The sequence below is a fragment of the Grammomys surdaster genome, unplaced genomic scaffold (assembly GCF_004785775.1).
Source record: "Grammomys surdaster isolate TR1022 unplaced genomic scaffold, NIH_TR_1.0 202, whole genome shotgun sequence".
Lineage (NCBI taxonomy): Eukaryota > Metazoa > Chordata > Mammalia > Rodentia > Muridae > Grammomys > Grammomys surdaster.
Window position 1 is genome coordinate 2,192,374 of NW_021604647.1, and position 22,102 is coordinate 2,214,475.

Here is a 22,102-nt window from a genome sequence, read left to right on the forward strand (position 1 = left end):
CTCTCTCTCTCTCTCTCTCTCTCTCTCTCTCTCTCTCTCTCTCTCTCCTTATTCTGATCATCAGGGTTTTGTACTCCATTGGCAGGAGTGAGAAGTCTTTAAAAATCTGTTCATTGAAGAAGAAACTCTGCAGCAGTGTTTTCTTGACTTTTTCCTCATGAACACTTTTCACAACAACCATTATAACAAAAATTGTTATGTAGTTGAGGGGTGCATGCACACCATGTTACTTAAGTAGGTGATAGAGTACCACTGCAAGAGTCAATTTCCCTCCTCCATGCTGCGCATCAAACTCAGATCATCAGGGTCGAAGCAAGTGCCTTTACTTGCCATCTCAGCAGCCCAAATAATACAGTAATGACTTATTAATTATGTCATTTGTGTTACATATATTTTATTTACACATGTTAGACTTACCTAAGGACAATAAAACAAAAATAATTATCCATGTTTAGAATAAATAAATTATACAATAGTAAAATGATTAAGTTATATATGTGTATATGCGTATTATTATGTATTCTTATATATAGAAGTATAATATGCTCCATCTGTGTAATTTATAGGTATGTATATATTTTCTAGAAGAATTGCTTGGGATTGTGTAACAAATTGAATTTGCAAGAGAGGGGGAAGAATACATGATACAGCCTTGATGGGGAAAATGAAAATGGAAATGATATGACTATATTGTAATATGAAATATAAAACTATCATCTAAAATGAATAAGCATGATGTCATGATGTTTCCTATTTTTCTATGGCCTCTGTAACACTATTTCTTGTTGCTCTGCTCTGTGTCACCTGATTTTTTTTTTCATTTAGTCTCTCAAGATTGCAAAATCCATGATTTATAATATTTCCAATACATCTTTTTTTCTCTTACCTTTTTTTCAGTCTAAGAGTCCATGCTTTACATGTATGTGGCCTTGTGGTTGAGAGAAATACTGAACACACAGTCTAAGAATGTTACTGACCTAGACATGTTGAATTACTGATATTTTTCAAAAATAAAGAACAACAAATGGTATCTTGTAAAAATTATTTGTATGTAGTAACAAATCTTTCAGCATTCCATTTGTGCTGACCACAAAACAATTTTAAAACTATGTCACAGAAAATGGGAATACAAGTTTATAGTTATCTAATCAAGAAATACTGATAATGAGGAATGCATAGGCATGAACACAGCAAGTGCTCAAGGAATACTTGACATGGAATAAATATGATACAAGAATGAATAAATATGAATAAATATGCTACATTTTTTTACCATATGAATATGATACCATATGAATAAATATGCTACATTTTTTAAATAAATGGTATAAGCTGACAGGTGAATATAAATTATAAATAAAACCTACAATAACCACTTTTATGATCTACTTTTAAAACACCTTTTCTCTTTCTTGAGGGTTTCATACTCTGTCATTAATTCTTGGAAGATCATGTAATCTGTAGCACAAATTAAGAAGGTCATAACAAGACTAGACCAACAAACTAAAGAATATGACCTAGTATTACATAAGTTCATGTGTTTGTGTGTGTGTGTGTGTGTGTGTGTGTGTGTGTGTAATCATGAGAGATCAAGGTTAAGAGACAGCTGTAATGGATCCTTCCCTGAGCCACTAGATCTAGGCACCATGTAAGGTGGTCTGTGTGAACTCCAGTACTCAAAGTGATGAGCATGGAATAGGGAGGATCAGGAGGGAGAATCAGTGAGGACAAAAACAATTAGACAAGTGTTTGTGAAGAGGACAGGTGTGAGGGCAATTGTGTAGGGAGCAAATGACTTGGATTCTGATATGAATAAAGCAGGAAAACAGGGAGAGTAATGTTCTCTTAGGTATACTTCTCATCCTCATCTAGAATGCTCTTGTTCAGAAGGGAACTGCATGAGGACCATGCAGAGAAGACTAGTGAGAGGGAATGAGAATTTCTGGTGGCTGATTTGGGTTTAAAAACAGATCCACGTGTCCTAGAAAACCAGTGATACCTGGATACATTAGACAGTGGGCTCCCTACCTGGACATAGGCTCCAGTCTGATGACTCAGTGATGTCTAGTCTCCAGCACAGCATTCACTTACAGCAGGCTCTCAACCTGCATGCCTGTTGAGATGAAGAAAACATTTTCTTTAGAGATAACACATTATTATTGATTTTACTGACTAAACTGACATCCTTTTAAAAAGATAACAAGTCATCTGTATCATGCCTTGTGAATAAAGAGGAACCTTTTAGAGGCATTTTCTTTTACTTCCTTGAATACAAGTCTATAGAGGAAGGAATATTCTAGCTGTCCTCTTAGACTTTCCAATGCCAAATTTGGACATACAGTCTTGAATAAGCTTACATTTTACATATTAACATTTACATGTTAAATTTCTATAAAAGGAATGCATAAGTATGTGCTCTCACATTATGTCTCAGTGATTTGAGGACAGTTAGAGCAATAATGATTTTGTTTCCAGTGTTAGAAACTATCACTTGGTGCCTTATATTAAAGAACAGCTATTTTTAGGAGTCCAGATACCTGGGACTTAAGATTTAAGATCTAAGACATGCAGTCAGAGCCAAAAATCTTTCATTTATCCCAGACAATTTCTTTTTTTGTGTCTGGGCTTTATTTAATGTAACAGAGTCATAGAAAAAAATATATTCTTTATTATATTTTAATTTTAAAATATTCCTGTAGCTGCAATGTAGATGTCTGTATGTCCTTTGATTACTCAAAAAGACATGTAAACATAGAGTTATTTAAAGCTCTGTCTGAAGAGTACTATTATATAGGAATGGAACAAAAGCAGGATGCTGGATTAATTTTTCGAAGGTTATAGATGTGTACACACACAATACAACAACAGGGAAAGATCTTTATAGCATAAGAAGTTGACCATCAGAACCTCTGCTTAGTCTTAAAAACCTCATGGGTCACTGGAGGACATGAAACTCAAAGAACTCTCTGCATTCATCTTAGTTTTTGAGAGACCTCAAGACGAGAAAACTTCAACTGCTTACTTATGGTCACAACCTTGAAAACAAGCACATTGTAGAATTCAAATGCATTTACATTGTTTCTTTTGAATTTTAATTTCATTTTGCTTTTCTACCTTTTATGAAAACCCTAGAAAGAGCTTTCTTATGACATGAAAACCATACCTCCGGAATCTCCCGTAGTTAATGTAGCCCAAACCAACTCTGCTTAATAAGGTCATTTGGACTCAGCTCATCTGAGGATCTTCTACTTGTATTTGTGAGAAAAGTACCTTTACAGTGCAGCTTTTCCATGTAGATAGTCTGTGGGTCTTGAGAAGTCTTCAGTTCCCCTCTTTACTGACATCCCCTGCCAGGTATGCCACAAGATCATCTCTCTGTATAACAGCACCAACTAAAAACTAGAACTCTGCTTCTTACACTAGAATCCTTCCAAAATATCAGAAAATTTTTTCAAGAATTACCTACTACTCATCTTATTCATAATGAAGCAAAGAGAACATCATTAACCATTTACTGAAATATTTACATGCTCATTGTTCAGATAAAACATCCCCTATCACTAACTATTTCTAAATAAAAACAAGAAAAATTTAGATTTATTTACCACAGACTGAACTGATGGCAGACAGAATGGCAAATACTCTATTTTATATGCACAGCCTCAGATCACCAAGCCTTAGACATTCCTCTTTTTCCTCTAAGTAGTCCCTCATGTCTATATCTAGAGAGACACAGCCTTGGCTATTTCTCCTGAGTTGGCTGCTCTAAGGTAGCTCAGTTTTGACCTTGGGGAAGTAAATATATGACAATCACCAATCCTTGTAACCATAGGATGCCTGAAAATAGACTAAGGGATGTGACTGCATTATTCCAGAAAATTACTTGAGTGCTGTAAGAATAATGAGTTATACGTATATATATTATATAGTCCCTCATTTTTAAATGTTTGACCCCAAATGGGTACAGATTGACATACAGAAGCATTTGTCTAGACAGAAATTCTACTTTAGTCTCAGGGTAATGCAGAGTTCTTGTGGCAAAGGGCATATTCAGTCTCAGGAACATCTAGGCTGATAGATCCACCTCTGATTGAAAAACCAAGTTAATCAAATTTCAAAACAAATGAAATATTGTATCCTAATCTTTATGTTTGCTACAGTTTGTGAGATGTCCCAGGAACTAGCAGGGAAGATGTATGTTATGTGTGTGTGTGTGGAGTACCTAATGCAGAAGCAGGAATGAGGAGACATAATTTCACAATTCTACTCAATACACAGTGAGTAGATTAACAAACATTTGCAGTATTTAAGATATTTATTTGTGTACTGAGTCTCATTTTATAAATATATGAGAGTATTACTTAATGACACGATACTTAATAAACACTAGTAAACTTCTACATAAGCTTCTATTAATTAGTTCCAACCTTTAAGTGTGATAAAATGATAAATGCATATGAAAGTTTATTATTATCTTTGATAGAAAATTTAGTCTCCTTTTATCAAAGCAATACAAACTGCATTACCTAGGAAGTCCACACAGACAAATAATCCTCTTTCAATTTCCTACAATGCATGCATAGTCTATATATATATCTGAAATATGTCTTGAGAACAAGCCAAACCACGATGAGAGATATTACTTCAACTTCAACTAAAGTAGTTTCTGCAACACCACAGCACCTTTTTCTGAAGATGTTTCTCTAAATTCTTGCAATTCTTATCCATATCCTTATTCTTTTGTTCACACAAAATGGAGTAAATTTGACAAGAAAACATGGCCAGTGAGAATCCTTATTCTTGTTATACTCAGTGTATCAGCCTATCTCCTTCTACAGTGTATGCTCAGCCTTGCATATACTAACAGTGCACAAAGCTACTGTGCTGGGATATGAACCCATCTCCCATACTTTTGCATGGAATTCAACTCATCTCATGTTTGCCTTTTTCATCTTGCTTGAAATTACACCATTTTCATAGCACATGAACATTAGTTTTAGATAAAATTATGTACTGAAGTTGAGTCTTTGATGAATGATTATGTACTTTTTCTCTATACAGGTTGAAACTGCTTATGGGTAAGATAGAGTCTTGAAAGGCTTATGGATACATAGTTTCAAGAGATGTGACCAATGATAGAAAAGTAATAACTTGTTCTGACTTAGAGTTTCCATGGTACCAGGGACTTGGAATGAGGCAGAGATCTTTTATAGTATCTTAAGGACATGGTTTTGGTCCTAAGGGAAAAGTGGTCCTTCAGGGAGGACTTTATCAGCACAGTGAGTCTCCACAGGCCAGATCCTGCTTAAGAGGTCAATGATCTTAGAGTCTGGGAGAAGAGAAAAGAGAGCTAAGTTACATCATATGTAGACATAAGTTGGATATTTAGTTTAAATGGTGTACTATATGATTAGGTGAGAATTTTATTTCCTGAGTGGTTGTACCAGTTTACAATCCCATCAGCAATGGAGGACTATTCTTCTTTCTCCAAATCCTCACCAGCATGTGCTGTCACTTGAATTTTTGATCTTAGCTATTCTGATTGGTATAAGGTGTAACGCCACAGTTGCTTTTAATTACATTTCCCTGATGACTAAGGATGTTGTTGAACATTTTTTAAGTACTTCTTGGCCACTCAAGATTCCACTGTTTAGAATTCTCTATTTAGCTCTGAATCCCATTTGTTAGTTGAGTTATTTAGGTTTATTTTTTAGAGTCTAACTTCCTTGGTTCTTTATATATTTTGGATATTATCCTGCTACCAGATGTAGTAACTCTAAAAGTGAAGATCTTTTCCCAACATGTAGGCTACTGTTCTGTCCTATTGACCATGTCTTTTGTCTTACAGAAGCTTTTCAGTTTTAAAAGGCCCCATTTATTACCTGTTGATCTGGGCAACTTAGCCATTGGTGTTCTCTTCAGGAAATTTTTTCCTGTGCCAATGCATTCAAAGCTATTTTCTACTTTCTCTTCTCTCAGATTCAGTGTATCTGAATTTTATGTTGAGGTCTTTGATCCACTTTGACTTGTGCTTTGTGCAGGGTGATAAATACTGACCAATTTGCATTTTTCTACAGGCAGACTGCCAGTTAGACCAACCATTCTTCAACCATTTGTTGAAGATGCTTTTTTTCCCCTACTGTATGGTTTTGGCTTCTTTGGAAAAAAATCAAGTGTTCATAGGTAAGTGAGTTTATTTCTGGGTTTTCTATTCTACCTCTTTGATCAACCATCCCTCTGTATCAATACCATGCAGTTTTTATCACTATCTGTAGTATAGGATTTGATGAGGGATGGTGATTCCTCCTTAAAAGTAGTTTGTATGCCCAATGAAACTCCCTTAATGAAAACTAAATTTTTATTGGCAACTGGTTATAAGTTGGGATATGTTCAAGGTTAGTGATGGGAGCATTGTCTGCTTTCAGTTCTAAGACAGGGTCTGGTGCAGACCTTACACATGCTGACCTAGGCTCTGCCTTATATTCATTGGTCCTGTTTATTTAAAGGGCCTTGTATCCTTTGTGTCCTTCTTCTCCTCTGCCTCTTATTCACAGTTCCTGATCCCTAAGGGAAGAGATTTGATAAAGATATACCATATAGGACTGCGTGTTCCAACATCTCTCACTCTCAGCATATTGTCTAGCTGTGGTCTCTCTATTTGTTCCCACCTGCTGTAGGAGGGAGCTTCTTTGATAATATCTGAAGAAAGTACTGATCTATGAGAATATCAGAACGTATAGGAATACTGTTATTGCCACATTTCTTTTGTAGAAATGTAACATTTAGTTTACCCTGGGTCTTGCAACCAAGACAGCAAAGTAGATTAAAATGTTTGTGTCTGGGTTGGTTGTCAGAGCCTCCTGGCCTGGAGAGGGTGGTAGCAGGGGCACAGAGTAGGACTCTGGTGTGGCTTTAAAGTCTGAGGGTCTCAGGATGTTCTAGCTCTCTAATTGAAATGCTGATAACTTCTAAAAAGTCCTAAAAACCTTCTTATAAATAAAAATTCAAAAAAAGAAAAAAGAACTTTCTTGCTCTTTCTGAGGATAATAAGCTTCTGGCTTAGGCACCTGTAGTCTAACAGCAGGGGATTATGTAATGTAGCCTTTGTTCTATGACAGCAGGAACTGAGCACCTCTAACTTTCAGCCTGCTAGTCAGAAGTTGAGAAAGAAAAGACACTTTGAAAAGTGATTACAGTATTTATTAATAAGTTGTAAAATGTTTCCTATGAAAGCTCAGGGGAAAAGCAGAAAGATCCTAAGTGAGGAAGGGAGAAACTTCTCTTAGCAGGAAAAGGGGGCAAAAATTCCTCTCTTCTTTGTCCTCAGTACTTATACATCTTTCAGAATACATGATCACATGTTGAAAAGTTCATGACAAGTTCCCACAAAAAAATCAAATCATAAATTCAAATAGAAGTTTACAACAAAGAATGTTTACATGCATATCCATTATGAATAATATCTGGCTAAACATCCATCACCATCACAGCTAGAGGTTCAGTGGAGGTTTGAAATCATAACTAAGTTATTAGTGAAGTTTTGTATAAATAAACCCAGTCAATATTTTATCTTTTGCCCTAGCACCTATAAGAAATTGTTAGTTCCCTTTTTATGATCTTTGGTTAATTGTTTTACAACTTTTTGGAATGTGCTATGAGTAGGAGAAAGTCTGGTTACTAGCTAAAAGCAATTAACTGGTTACACTTGGGAGACTGGCAGAGTTCTCACTGCAGTTTTAACTATCAGATAAGGACCAAACTGCAGTCCCACTATAAAAGAGCTTAGTAATCACTGAAATAATTTTAGGAATTCTTATAGGATCATCAGTAAGATTTAAGAAGTCATCTATTTATCTATATAGCATCACTACAAGACAGTTCATCTTTGTAGATCTGCAGAGATCTGCTCCACAGGGGTGGGCTAATACCTAGTGATTTTTATATATGTTCAATAATAACAAGAAAAGCATATTAATAGCATGAATCTTTCCTACAATGAATTATCTTACAGCCTTAACTGATAAAAGCAAATCTGTTGCAGATTATATTATAATCCAAGTCAGACCATCTCAGGAAGATCACCTGCTAATATTTAGCTTGTCCTATTATAGCTCCTGACAAATGGTGTTTACATTTCTCTTTTGGTAGCTTGCAGTGTACTTTCCTATACCAAAGAATCTATCACATAAAGGTAACAATTCTACTTAGGCACTAGCCCAGGTTCTCTATGTTCAATGAGTTCTATAGATGTTGCTTTCAGCAATAATACCATGCTGTCAATTTGTGCAGAAGTACCTACATTGTTAGCAATAGCCTAAGTAGCTTGGGAGTTCCCACGGTATACCTTCAGCCAACAACTCAATTATATGTAACCCATTCCTACTACTGGAAGCTTCATTTGATAACAAGAGATATCCAATTGGGGCTCTGTCTCTTCCATTAATCCATGATTTCATTTGGATTGCCTTCATATATTTACATATTTTAGGTAGGTTCCACTATATTAGGTTTCCATATTACTGCTTAAATAATCATTAATTTCAGCTGTATCCCCCCACATTCCTTTCCTTATTCCCCTCTTTTCCCCCTCCCACTTGATTCTTAATGAAAATGAAAACACAACAAACCCAAACTATGAAACAAAATGAAAGCAGTTCTAAGAAACAAGTGTATAGCACCAAGTACAGTACCTAGTGTCAACATCAAGTGCCTTGGGCTTTCAAGGGTAGAGCAGTGTTAACTAGGAAATGGGGTGCTCAGTGATAGCACATCAATGCATAGTTTGTTGAATACTAAAGTATTTTTATACAAAAAGCAGAATAAGGATTTCCCACAGTTTCTCATTCTCACCAGCTGCTGTTTACCTAGCAATAGCTTATCTTTGTTCAAAGTGACTCAAAACCTCCTTACAGACTGAGAAATCTGTCTGCAGCCCAACTTTTTGGTATAGTGTCTAATTAAACTATAACAAAGTTACTTTATCATGAGAAAAGGAACACGAAGGCCACTCCCTCAGATTTGCAGCTTACTTGGCAGAGCAACAGGATGCTTGGTTTGAAGAAGTGTGCCTCCTCTTTATCTTAATATGCTAAGATGAACAGAAATTCTTCATTGCCTAGCAGCTAGCGAGCTGGGAGCAGTTGCCTCTGCCGTTTCTCTACAATTTCCTCCATTTTTATTTTTTAATTTAGCTGCTAAAAGATTTTCCCATAAGGTTCATATTTGCAAAATGTTTACAAAAGCAACCCCTGTAAATAGCCAATCTAAAAATGCTAATTAAAATAATGTTAATAAGTAAAGCAATACTAGCTCCTCCAGGTGCATGAGTCACACTCTGTAGTAAAGTTCTAGGATCCATCCAATTTATCAGCTACTATCTCAGCAATTTCAGATCACTGTCAGATGGAAGTTGCTTTTTAAATGTGCTCAGCACTTTGTATTGTTCAATATTCTTTCTAACAGTAGAATATCCTTTCAAATGTAGTTGAATCTTTTTCCAATCCTGGAGGTTGGCATTATATTGAAATTAGTAACACAAAATGTAGTAAAATTCCAATCACAATTTAACTGGGACTGTTGTTGCTCCAGTTAAATTATGACCAACCAGGATACAGATTGTTTTAATGCATCTGTATATGCTTTAACACTTCTGTCTGCAGCCTCACATCAATGTCCACCTGATGAACCCACAACTCATGAGAGTCCTTATGCCATTGTTCTGCAAAATATTTAGTTTGCAAAGAAGCATGCAAAGCAACACCAGCTACTGAGGCTGTAGTAGCCATAGCAATAAGACTTAAAATTACAGCAACAACCATCCCTAACACATGCTTAGTTCTTTTTAAAATTTTATCAAAGAATTCTAGTAATAACATGTTAGTAGGAATTTTATCCCAAGGCCTGTCCCTATGTATAAGTAACCATACATAACTATGTTGTATTATAAGCATTACTGGATAAGAAGTAAAACTAAACAATATGCTATTATTGATCCAAGAATTCAATCTACAGTTAACACATGTATTTTCCTGATATGAAAATTTAAATTCTCCAATAAGAATTACATAAGGCAAAGGTACACATGCAGAAATATTATACTTCTGATATATTGTAAAACTATAATTAGAAGCAGATTGAGGAATCCCAGTAAATGAGCCATAGCTTGAATGGACAGCTCTTCATCAAGAGGATCATATCTGCGCATCACTGCTGCTTTCATCCTTGGCCTCACAGCCTCTCTGAATCCATCTTCCTAGCATCCAGAGTTGTTGTTGTTCGTCCTGCAACAATAAAAGGACTATACAAGAACAATACAATAACTTTCCCTCGAACTAACAACATCTTTTGCCATTCAACATCAGCAGTTATCTTAACTCAGACTTTTTGTAGATGAAAACTTTCTCTATTTGATTCTGAATCAAAATGTTTATCTGCCCTAGAAAGTATATCCCCTGGAGGCAAATTAAGGAAATTAAGTATTAAAGTTTGATGAATAAGTGTTCTTGGTGAAGCTTGCAATTGCTTATAGAGAAACATAAAAGGCTCATCTATTATCCTCCCTTTTAATTTTTTAATTTGTCTGTTTTAAAGTAAAGTAAGCTCTTTCCATTATTGCCTTTCCTTGAGGATTATATTCTATCCTGTTATATGTTTAATTTCAAGTTACATACAAAATTGCTTAAATTAATAAGATTTATAAGCTGGACCATTATCTGTTTTAATAACTATAGGAACTCCCATCTTGGCAAGAGCTTCAGTTAAGTGTTGAATTACACGATTAGCAGTTTCTCCAGGAAGTGGTGTACCCCATATAAATGTAGAAAATGTGTTAATAAATACATGCACATAACACTATCTTCCAAATTCAGCTACATTAACGACATCCATTTGCCAAATCTCATTCATTTGCATTCCCCAAGGATTAACTCCTTCTGAGACCATGAGAATATGCATAGCCTTACAAATTGGACAATGTGAAATAATTGAATAATAATAATTGGACAATGTGAATAATTTAGCTTGTTGATAAGGAATTTTATATTGTATCTACAATCTGTTAACATTAGTATGTAAACCGTTATGCTGCAGAAACAAAAGGAAACAAATGATCCACACATTCATTTCCTTTAGAAATGAACCCAGGCAATTTAGTATGAGATCTAGTATGAGTAACAGATGTTTGTCATTACAAGTTCTTAATTCATTTTACAATTGCAGAAAAAAGGATTCTTAAAGGCTCTTTATAATTAGAAATAACTGAAGTACAAATCTATTTTATAATCTCTACAATGTATGCTCTGTCTACCACTAAACTGATAGCTTGTGGACACTTTCAAATAGCTCCTAATTATAGCATATAGCTCATTTTACTGAACAGAAGTATATTTTGTCAGAAAAACTTAATAATCAAAAATAGTCCAAAAGGTGCTTTTAGTTTTTGACACATCTGTAAAAATTGTAAGAACATCTGATTAGTTAGCCCAGATAAAAGGCAAGAAGCAACTGCATCAGCTGAGCTAGTTAACATCAGCTTTCAGCAAGTCCAGAATTGAGCAGCTCCATAGGTGATCCCTGGATGTAGTCTATTAGCCAGGTGAAAAATCTGCTAAGACAATATAGACTAGGAACAGAAATTAAAATTATCTAGCAATTGTGGAAGATAAGAAATCCCAAGACCAAGGGGGAAAAATCCCATTTTCAAGAATAGCCAAGTATCTTATCTGGAGTCCATTTGATCTATGACAGGCAGATCAAAGTTTTAGGACCTGAAGCTTATGTGAACTTTAATTTACAAAAGCTTTAATTTAATTTAAAAAAACTTTAATTTACAAAATACATTAGTATTTATCATTGTATTAAAAATTCATATTTTAGAAATGTAGTTGACAGGTTATACACCTATAAATATACACATTGAACAGAGATTTTTTGCTTGATGAAAAGCATCTGTGCAAATTTATATTCAGAAAACAACCAAAGAGAAATTAAAATCTTGAGCTTGTAATTGAATTGTAAACTGCCAATGATCATTAACTTCAGAACTCTATTAATCAATGTTAAAATTCTGAACTTTGAAATAACAATAGCATGTTGGGGAAATATATTTTAGAGCTCCATGGGCTTATTCCATAATTCCTTGTCCTTGTGGACATATGAAACTATGTATATTATATATATTATAACTCATATTTTATAGATTTTACCCACATGTAAACATTTTAACATATATGATTTTCATTTAAAGTATAGCATTAATATATTTAATGCATATAATTTTATTCACTGTATATAATATATACACTAATGTATATAGTTCATTTTCAGTATTATAATTTATAGTAAATGCATATAATGTACATTTATATAAAGATAATTTAATTCATAGAACTTATATTTAATGTATATAAATTACATTCAATGAATACAATTTATATTTAACTTGCATATTTTATATTAGTTTATATAATTAAATTGGGGCCATCTACATGAAAACTAACTCTGCAGTGCTGTGCTGTCCTCTGGTGCTTACCACATTGCTCCCTTACCAGAGCATGCCATTTCTCTCCCTGCTTCCAGCAGCCACCTTCATTTCTGCTCCTCACTGGCTCAGAGATCAGAGAGTGCTCACACACTGAGATTGGAGCAACAGAGCCTTTTAGAGATGACCACAGCAGCATGCAAGCTCTTTTGCAGCTGTTGCATCTGTGTCCAGCTCCAGAACAGCTTGCTTTCATTTTCCTTCTCTTTCACCAAAGTTTCTCTGATAGGTTTTTCTCTCTGAAATGCTATACTGGGCAAGGGGGAAGGGGAGGGGAGCCTTCAGCCTTTCAGAGAGGGCAAATGGAGGTCTCAACTTGATGCGGGATATTGCAGTTCCCGTTCTCATGGTGGCACTCCCTGTCCTCTAACAAACCCACCCTCCCATCCCCCAGTAGGAGTGGAAGATGGCAGCTTTGGGAACAGAAGAACAGTAACATATCTCAACCTCTGTTACATAGGCTGGCATTCTCCTTGATCATTAACATTTCTCCAATGTAGATGGCTCCTGTCCTTAAGAAAAACATTCTTGAATGAGAGATAAGTGCTCCACTCTTGGGCCAAGAGAGAAGGGCAATTAAGTGTTCACAGACAGCTGTGGCCAGTTTATAAAAACACACTAGTTCCTGATGGCACCATAAAGTTACTCCCCAGGTTAGAAGAGTTCCTCTGTCCAGCTGCATGATTCTGCCCCGCAGTCTGAGCAAATGACATCAGGTTTGAAAGATGGCTTCCCTTTATCATCTCCCCTGTCATGTAACTCCAAAGCTTAAGAATCCCTGCTTAAGCATATTCGTGTATAAAAACTCCAAGCTCCTGGACGCTAGCGTCCCATTCCTAACTTGTGCAGTGGGAAGAGTTTGCGACCAGAGTCTGGCTCGTAAATTAAAAGCTCTCTATGTTATTACAGTGGAATTGCATTTCCTACCATTCTTCTGGGCTTCCCAAGAACTGGGCATAACAGCGGAGACCCCTGATTCAGGTAGCAGATCTGTTGGGATCTGCTACCTGAGGGTTTGTTTAACTTAGAATGGTTTACTATTAGGATGCTAGCTGTTGTGCCCAGTGATTGTGTTGCCTTTTGATTCTAGACTAAGATTGTGTGGTGTTTTCCTTCACACTGTGACTCAACTGAATTCCAGAGAAAAGGTACAATGGCAGGTAACCCCAGCCAGCCACAGGAATTTGGAAGTGTGGGGTTGGCATGGCAGAGACCTGCTATGGGAACGTAGTGAGCTGGGTGGAGAGATTTCGGAGCTCTGGATGAGAGAGTCTCTACAAGAACAGGCCAGTGCATTTGCTGGCGATAGCGTGGTTTGTCTTTTTAAATATTTTACACTACAGGTAACGTCTAACGTGACAGGCAAGAATCCAGTTTGGAGGTTTAGTGAGAAGAGCGGAGTCAAGTCACATGACTCAACTATGGAAACCTTGAAACCTTGAAAGAGGGCTCTGAGGTCCCCTGCTCTGAAAACAAATAAGAGGGCTGCTCTGAGTCAGAGAGTCAGAGAATGGTAGCTGCCTACTTCTTGACACAGATATTGATTGAACTGTGAATTCTTAAAAATGGAATTATTTGCTTTTAGGATAGATTTATATACAGATTTTGTCCAAATCATGTGGGGAATTTTGCCCGTGGTTTGGAACTGGAATAGGGAAAATTACTGACTCTTAAGTAAAGAGCAGTGATAATTGCCTACTACAAACAGGCATTGATAGATGTCTGTGGCTCCAGGTATAGGGCATGACAGATAAATGGTATACTAAAGTCTACAGGAACTATTATTCTTCATCGTGGGCTCCACGGGAATTTTGGATTAATTTCCTGACATGACAGAAAAAAAAAAGCCTAAAAATAGGCTCATACAATATTTTAGTTTATAGTTTATTTCATTTGTTTTAGATTGTTTTAATTTTCAAAATAGGTGTGATTTTGAGTTTTGTGGTTATATTATTCCTCTGGAAGAGAGGGTAGAATACAAGCTTTTCTGGTTGCCAACTGAGAATATGCTGATTTGGGAGAAAGGTTTTGTCTTTTCGATTTTAGGAAAGGTGATTAATGTCTATACACTTTCCAGAGTTATATGGGTCAGATACGATGAAGACTAGATTCCAGAGAATCAAACAAAAATGTTGTCTTGATGAAATTTTTGTTTTGAGATTTGTATATTACAGAATATACAACCTTGGTGAGTCTCATTGTCAGATATGCTGAACTGACCTGCTTGAACTCCTGATTTCCTGGACTTTCAGCCAGATCCAGTCAGGACACAAGTATCAGAGGCCTACATCTTCAAAGGATTGGTAGGATTAACATAGTAAAAATTTCCTAAACGGAACTCCATTGGCTCAGGCTCTAAGATCAGGGAATGATAAATGAGACCTTATGAAACTGCAAAGTTTCTAAAAGGCAAAGGTCATAGTCAAGAGGACAAATTGGCAACCTATAGATTGGGAAAAAATCTTCACTAACTCCACTTCTGATAGAGGGCTAATACCGCAAATATATAAAGAACTCAAGAAGCTAACCTCCAAAAAAACCAAAGTACTCAATCAGAAAATGGGGTACAGATCTAAACAGAGAATTCACAACAGAGAAATCTTGAATGATCAAGAAGCACTTAAACAATTTTTCAAAGTCCTTAGTGATTAGGGAAATGCAAATCAAAATGACTCTGAGATTCCACCTTACACCAAACAGAATGGCTAAGATCAAAAAGTCAAGGACAGCACATGTTGGCGAGAATGTGAGAAAGAAGAACACTCCTCCATTGCTGGTGGGATTGTACAACCACTCTGAAAACCAACCTGGAGGTTCCTCAGAAAATTAGAAATAGATCTACCTGAAACCCCAACTATACCACTCATGGACACCAAAAGATGACCCACCAAACCACAAGGGCACGTGCTTCACTATGTTCATAGTGGCCGTATCTGTGATAGCCAGAAGCTGGAAACAATCAGAAAATATGGTTCATTTACATAATGGAATACTTAGTATTCAGCTATTAAGAATGAGGGCATCATGGGTTTTATAGGTGAATGGATGAAACTAGAAAATATCATCCTGAGTGAGACAACTCAGACCCAAAAGGACATGCACTCTATGTATCCACTAATAAGTCTATATTAGCAAAAAAAAAAAAAAAAAAAAAGTATAGAATACCTAGGGTACAATCCACAGAACTCAAGAAGGTTAATGAGCTGAAGGATACAAGTAAGGATGCCTCAATCCCACTTGGGAGGGAGAAGAAAGCAAACACAGGGAGAAGAGGGAGGGAGGGACCTGAGTGGGAGAGGGGAGGGGAAAAGGGAAACATGATCAGGTATTGGGATGGGGGGAACCAGGAGTGAAGTCCTGAGGTCCAGCAGAATATATGGAAACATGCAACCGTGGGAGTGGGGGAGGAAAGAGGATCCTCTAGAATGTACCAGAGACCTGGATAGTGAGAGACTCTCAGGACTCAGAGGGAGGGAGCTTAGATGACATGTCCAACAGTGAGGACAGGGAACTTGTAGAGTCTACCTCCGTAGAAAAATAGGGCATCAGGTGGAGGGGTGGAATTGCTACCTCGCAGTCAAAAATGCTTACCCAGAATTATTCCTGTCTAAAAGAACTACAGCGACAAAAATGGACAAGAAACTGAGGGAAAGGCTGTCTAGTGACCTGCCCAACTTGGGCTCCATCTCAAGGGGAGGTTCCAAGGCCTGACACTATTACTGATGCTATGCTGTGTTTACAGACAGGAGCCTAACATGGCTGCCCTCTGAAAGGCCCAACAAGCAGCTGGCTGAGACAAATGTAGATACCCAATCAATGGACTGAGACAAATGTAGACACCCAATCAATGTACTGAAGTTGAGGAACCCTGTAGTTAAATTAGGGAAAGGCTGGAAGAAGTTGAGGAGGAGGGTGACCCCATAGGAAGATCTGCAGTCTCAATTAACCTGGACCAGTGAGATCTCTCAGACACTGAGCCACCAAACAGGTAGCAAGCACTAGCTGGTTAGAGGCCCCCAACACATATACAGCAGAGGACAGCCTGGTCTGGCCTCAGTGAGAGAAGCTGCACCTAACCCTCAATAGACTTGACGCCCCAGAGAGGGAATCCCCAGTGGAGAAGACATCCTCTTGGAGATGGGGGAGGAGGAATGGGTTGAGGAACTGTTAGAGGGTAGACCAGGAGGGGGATAAAGACTGGACTGGACTGTAAAAAAGATTAAAGATAATTTTTTAAAAATGTTATGGTAGTTATAAATACAGTCAAAACATCTTAGTAGTCTAGTGATTTTATTTTAATTAAATAAATTATCTACTTAAAAAATATATAGGCATTTAGAAATTGCCCTTGAAAAAAGTAGTCTTTTTTGAACAAACAAGGCACCAAAGGAAGGATAAAAATCTAACATCTACATTTTGCTTTTGAATTATTTTGAACCTCAGTTTTACTATGTGGTAAAGGTATTAAATATTAATAAATATTTATCTAAACAATTTTATCTTTTTAAATGAGAAAGTACATTGTTCAGATACAATGAAAATGATAATTTTTTCTGAATTTGAGAAGAACTTGGTGTAGATGTTTAAAATCTGGTAGAATGTCAAGGTAAATCCATCTGGGCCTCCTATTGTTGTTGCTGTTTATATATATGTCATTTGTATTTGCTGGAATAGTTTTGATTATTGTTTCAATCTTTTTATTGATTATGAGTCTGTTTCAGCTATGGAGTTCTTGGTTTAAGATTAGTACATATGCTAGATATGAAATTGGTACACTTCATTTAGATTTTACAAGTTAATAAAGTACAAGTTTTTAAAGTATTCCCTTATAATATTCTAGTATTCTTTTTTACTCTTAGTAATTATTCCTTTTTGGGTCATTGCTTTACTTCTTTTGGTTAGTTAAGACAAGGATCTGTTGATCACACTTATCTTCTCAAAAAAAGAGCCTTTAGATTAATCAAATATTAGTACTAATTTCTTGTATCTAGTTCATTAATTTCTGCTCTAATTTTTATTATTTCTCACTGTTATTGACTCTGAGCTGTTAACCTGGTCCAGAGGTTTTGTTGTGTTGTATTTTCATTTTGACTTAGCTGTAAAAATTATTTATATTATTATCAATTCTTTGATTCATTCATCATTCAGTAATGAACAATTTATTCTCTGTGAACCCACAGAATTGCTAAAGATTTAAATTTAAATCCCTTTAAATTTTATCACACTGTGATCAGGTATAATACATGGAGTTATTTCATTTTTCTGAACTTTTTATGATGTACTTTGTTTTGTTTTCAAAGATGTGGCCTATCTTATAGAAAGTTCCATGTGTATATTCTTTGGTTTCTGAATAAAATATTCTGTGGATATCTCTTAAATCTATTTTATACATTTAATTCTTACATTTCTTTCTTTATTTTTCATCCAGATGACCTGTGTACTAGAGAAAGAGGAGTATTAAAATAGCCCAATATTATTGAGCTTTTGTTAATCTGTGTATAAATTCCAGTAGTATGCTTTTTATAAAATTTGGTGAATCAAAGTTTGGGGCATATATGCTTTAGGATTGTAATGTCTTCTTAATTAATTGTTTCTTTTATTAGAATAAACTGACCTTGTTTAATCTCTTATGATCAGTTTCAGTGTGTCATCTATCATCAGATATTTGGATATGAATGAATTCTTGCTTCCTTTATCAATTTGTTTTGGGCCCTTTTATTCATTTTTTGACTTTAAGGTAGTGCCTATCTTTAATGTCAAGATGAGGTTCTTGAAGACAACAGGGTGGATTTTGTTTCCTTGTCTGCTTGTCTACCCTTGTGCATTGATTACCATTATTTTGTTGCTGTTTGTCTTCTTAGTTGTATCTTATGTTTTAGCAATTAATAATCATACCATTATTTGTTCTTTTTCTAGAGTATCTCAATTATGTTTATTGCTTTCTTTATTCTGAAGTATGCCTTTAATTTTCTTCATGGAGCTGGTTTGGCAAACATAAATTCTTTTAGTCTGTATTATAGAAGTTCTTTTTCCCCTCCCATGAAAATGGCAGACAGTTTTGCTGGAAACAGTAATACAGTTTGGCATCTATGGTCTTTTAGTATTTGGAGTACATCATGGTTGACCCTTCTTGGCTTTTAAGTCATCACTGAGAAAGATTATTCTGATGGATTTTTCTTTATATTGTGACTTTTGTTTTCCTCTTGTAGCTTTCAAGACTCTTTGATTGTACTTTATACTTAGTATTTTGACTATAATATGTGACAAGGAGTTTCTTTTCTGGTATTGTCTGTTTGGTGTTCTGTGTGCTTCTTGTGTATGTATGGGCATACATTTCCATAATTTTGGAAAGTTTTCTTCTACAATCTTTCTGAAGATCTGGTCTGTGCCTGAGTGTCTTCTGTTAGTATTCTGTCTGAGCTCCACCTCCACAGTTATCTGGCAACACCCAGGTATGCTCCTCCCCACAGTTACCTGGAAACAGCCAGGTAGGCATGCCCACTATAAAAGGGGCTGCTTGCCTCCTCCTCTCTCTCTTACTCTCTTATTCTCTTGCCTCTAGCTTCTCCTCACCCTTCCTCCCTTCCCTTCCCCCTCTCTCCACGTGGTCATGGCCGGCCTCCACTTCTCTCCTCTCTCTCTCTCCTCTTTCTCCACCATCTTCTCCCATTTCTCTCCCTACCTTTGCCCTCTGCCCTAAATAACCCCCCTCCCGTTTGGAACCCCTTTGGTCTGGTGTTGTCTGTTCCAAGCTGCATGCTGAAGTCTAACATTGGTGCCAAAAACAGAGATATGAAGATTTCAGGGACCTCGAAACCCATGCGGCCACCAGCAGCCACAGCCAGCTGCTGTGAGGCTGCTGTGACTGTACAAGACTGATACCATGTGGCCTGCTGCAACCCCATCACCACAGCTGCCACCACTACACCATGTGGACTTCATCTGCTGCTACCTGCCATCACCGACCATGTGAATTCCCACCACTCCTGCAGACCAACCCCATCTGCCACTGAGAGGCTGGCAAAACTTCTACCATGTGAGCTCTGCCACTGCAGCCCCCACGTGGTGCTCTGCCATGTGGGCTAGGCAGCCAGACAGGTCTACACAGACTTCACGGTTCCACCTTTCCTGATACCAGATTGCACAAGCCCACAAACACACTGGCTTATTAATTGGTAAGGAGTTTCCAATTGGCAAGAGGAACCCTGGACACCCAGTTAGGGTCTGGCCAACCTTCCCTGGGCTAAGGGGTTGGCTTTTCATTGCCCCAGTCCATATGACTGGTCTCTAGCTGAACTACGACCTAGAACATTGGCCATTGGGTGATTTCCCTCTCATTAATAGCTTCCAGACCCCCCCACCCCGCCAAGCTCTCACAGCTGCCAGAAATTCTAGTACCAGGTGAGCTATTTTCTGCCGGACTAGCTCCACAGAGGCCCCTAGATATTCTTGTGATGACCTGATTATCTAGCCTGAGCCTGATTTTTCGTTGCCAGCTTTTTTTTTGGGACCTGACTGATAGCTCAGTAACAGCTGTCACCCAGTGGGTGCCACATTGTCTTCAACTGTACCCACAAACACCCCACTGGGTTGTCTACTGAAAAACCTCAAAGCTCTAAAATTAATGCCTGATTTGAGGCCTTCCAAATTGATACACCTCTACAATAAAGTCTGGCTCCAATATCCTCTAGATAATGGACTAAAGTAGCCATGTAATGGCACACTAGACCCAACTATTTTAAGAAGTATTAACACATACTGCCAGCAGTTTGGTAAATGGAAACAAATTCCCTATGCTTGAGCATTTATCTATCTTTGTTATACTCTTTCCATGTGTTCTGCCTGTTCCCCCCTCCCAGACCATCTGCTCACCTCACTACTTTGCCACCTCCTTCTCTCTTGTGGAAATTTGCTGACCACCATCTACCTCAACCACACACTATCTCCTGTCCACTGCCTGTCAACATTGGAGACCAAGTGCTTCTCTCCCCTCCAGATCATCGGCCCTCACCTCTCTCTCCCAAATGGCAGGTCCTTTTAAGCTTCTCAGGTGGACCCCCGAGTTTGGAACATCCAGAACACCTCTGTTGCTAAACATCATTCTCCTGTTGTCATCCACTTATTGGACTCTACCAGGTACATTTGCCAAGCTGACACAGCTGCTCTTCTAAATTTCCTTTCCAGTTGGGGCTACAGGGTCTCACCTTCTAAAGTCCAACTATCCACTCCTCAAGTCACCTATTTGGGACTAGAAATTACCCCAACCCACAAGGCTATTATCTTAGATAGAAAGAACCTGATTCAGTCTCTAACTGTCCCTTCTACAAAGGAAAAGATTGTATCATTCCTAGGAATGGCTAGCTTTTTGCTTTCCTGGGTTCCTTCCTTTTCCCTACTTTCTCGTCCCTTATATGAAGCAGCATTAGGCCCCACACATCAACCCCTTCTCAAACCTATCACTAAGCCCTTCCAAGGGCTCCAACAGGCTCTCCATAAGGCCCCAGCCTTACATCTCCTGGACCTGACTAGTCCTTTTTCCCTCTACATAACTGAAAAAGAGGGATTTGCCCTTGGAGCCTTAGGTCACCAACTGGGACCATCTTTTGCACCCGTAACATACTTGTCAAAAAGAGTAGATCCAACCATCCAGGGATGGGCACCTTGTATTCGTACCTTAGCAGCTGCTGAACTCCTTATTCGAGAATCAAAGAAACTAACCCTGGGATCGCCTATAACTGCCCTCTCTTCTCACAACATGTCACAGCTCCTAACTTATAAAGGCTTACAGATTCTACCTCCCTGCAGGGTTCTTTCTCTTCAGGTACCTCTAATAGAAGACTCCACTCTCACCTTTCAATCATGCCCACCTCTTGATATTTCCAATCTTCTTCCCCAACGTAATGCTGACTACTCTATCTCACTCCTGTACTGAAACCTTAGAAACTATTACCTCATCCTTCATACATACAGGAGGGCACATTGCCTCAAGCCATGTTTACGTGGTATACAGATGGAAGCTCCTTTCTGCATGAAGGAGTCAGGAAAGGTGGCTATGCCATAGTGTCAGACACCAAGGTGGTGGAGGCACAGGCCCTTCCTGTTCATACCACCAACCAACAGGCTGAATTAATAGCCCTTACTCATGCCTTCCAGCTGGCACAGAGACAATCCCTCAGCACTTACACAGATTCCAAATATGCTTTCCATATCCTCTTGTCCCATGCTGCTATCTAGAAAGAGCATGGGTTACTTACCACAAAAGCAGGATTGGTAACTAATGCAAACCAGATTATGACCATGCTAAAGGCCTCCCATCTCCCCACAGCTATTGGGATTGTCCACTGCAGATCCCACAGGACAGATAACTCTATAGCCTCCAAGGGAAGCAACCAAGCTGATGAGGCAGCTAGAGCTGTGGCCCTTAGGGGCGTAGACTCATCTCATCCTCTCAAGTAGATTCTTACACCACAACCCACATCCTCACCTACACCCCCTGACACTCGTCAAACTGTCCTGTCTTCATCAACTCTTTCATGCTAACAGCCAAGTGTTGTCTTATTTTGT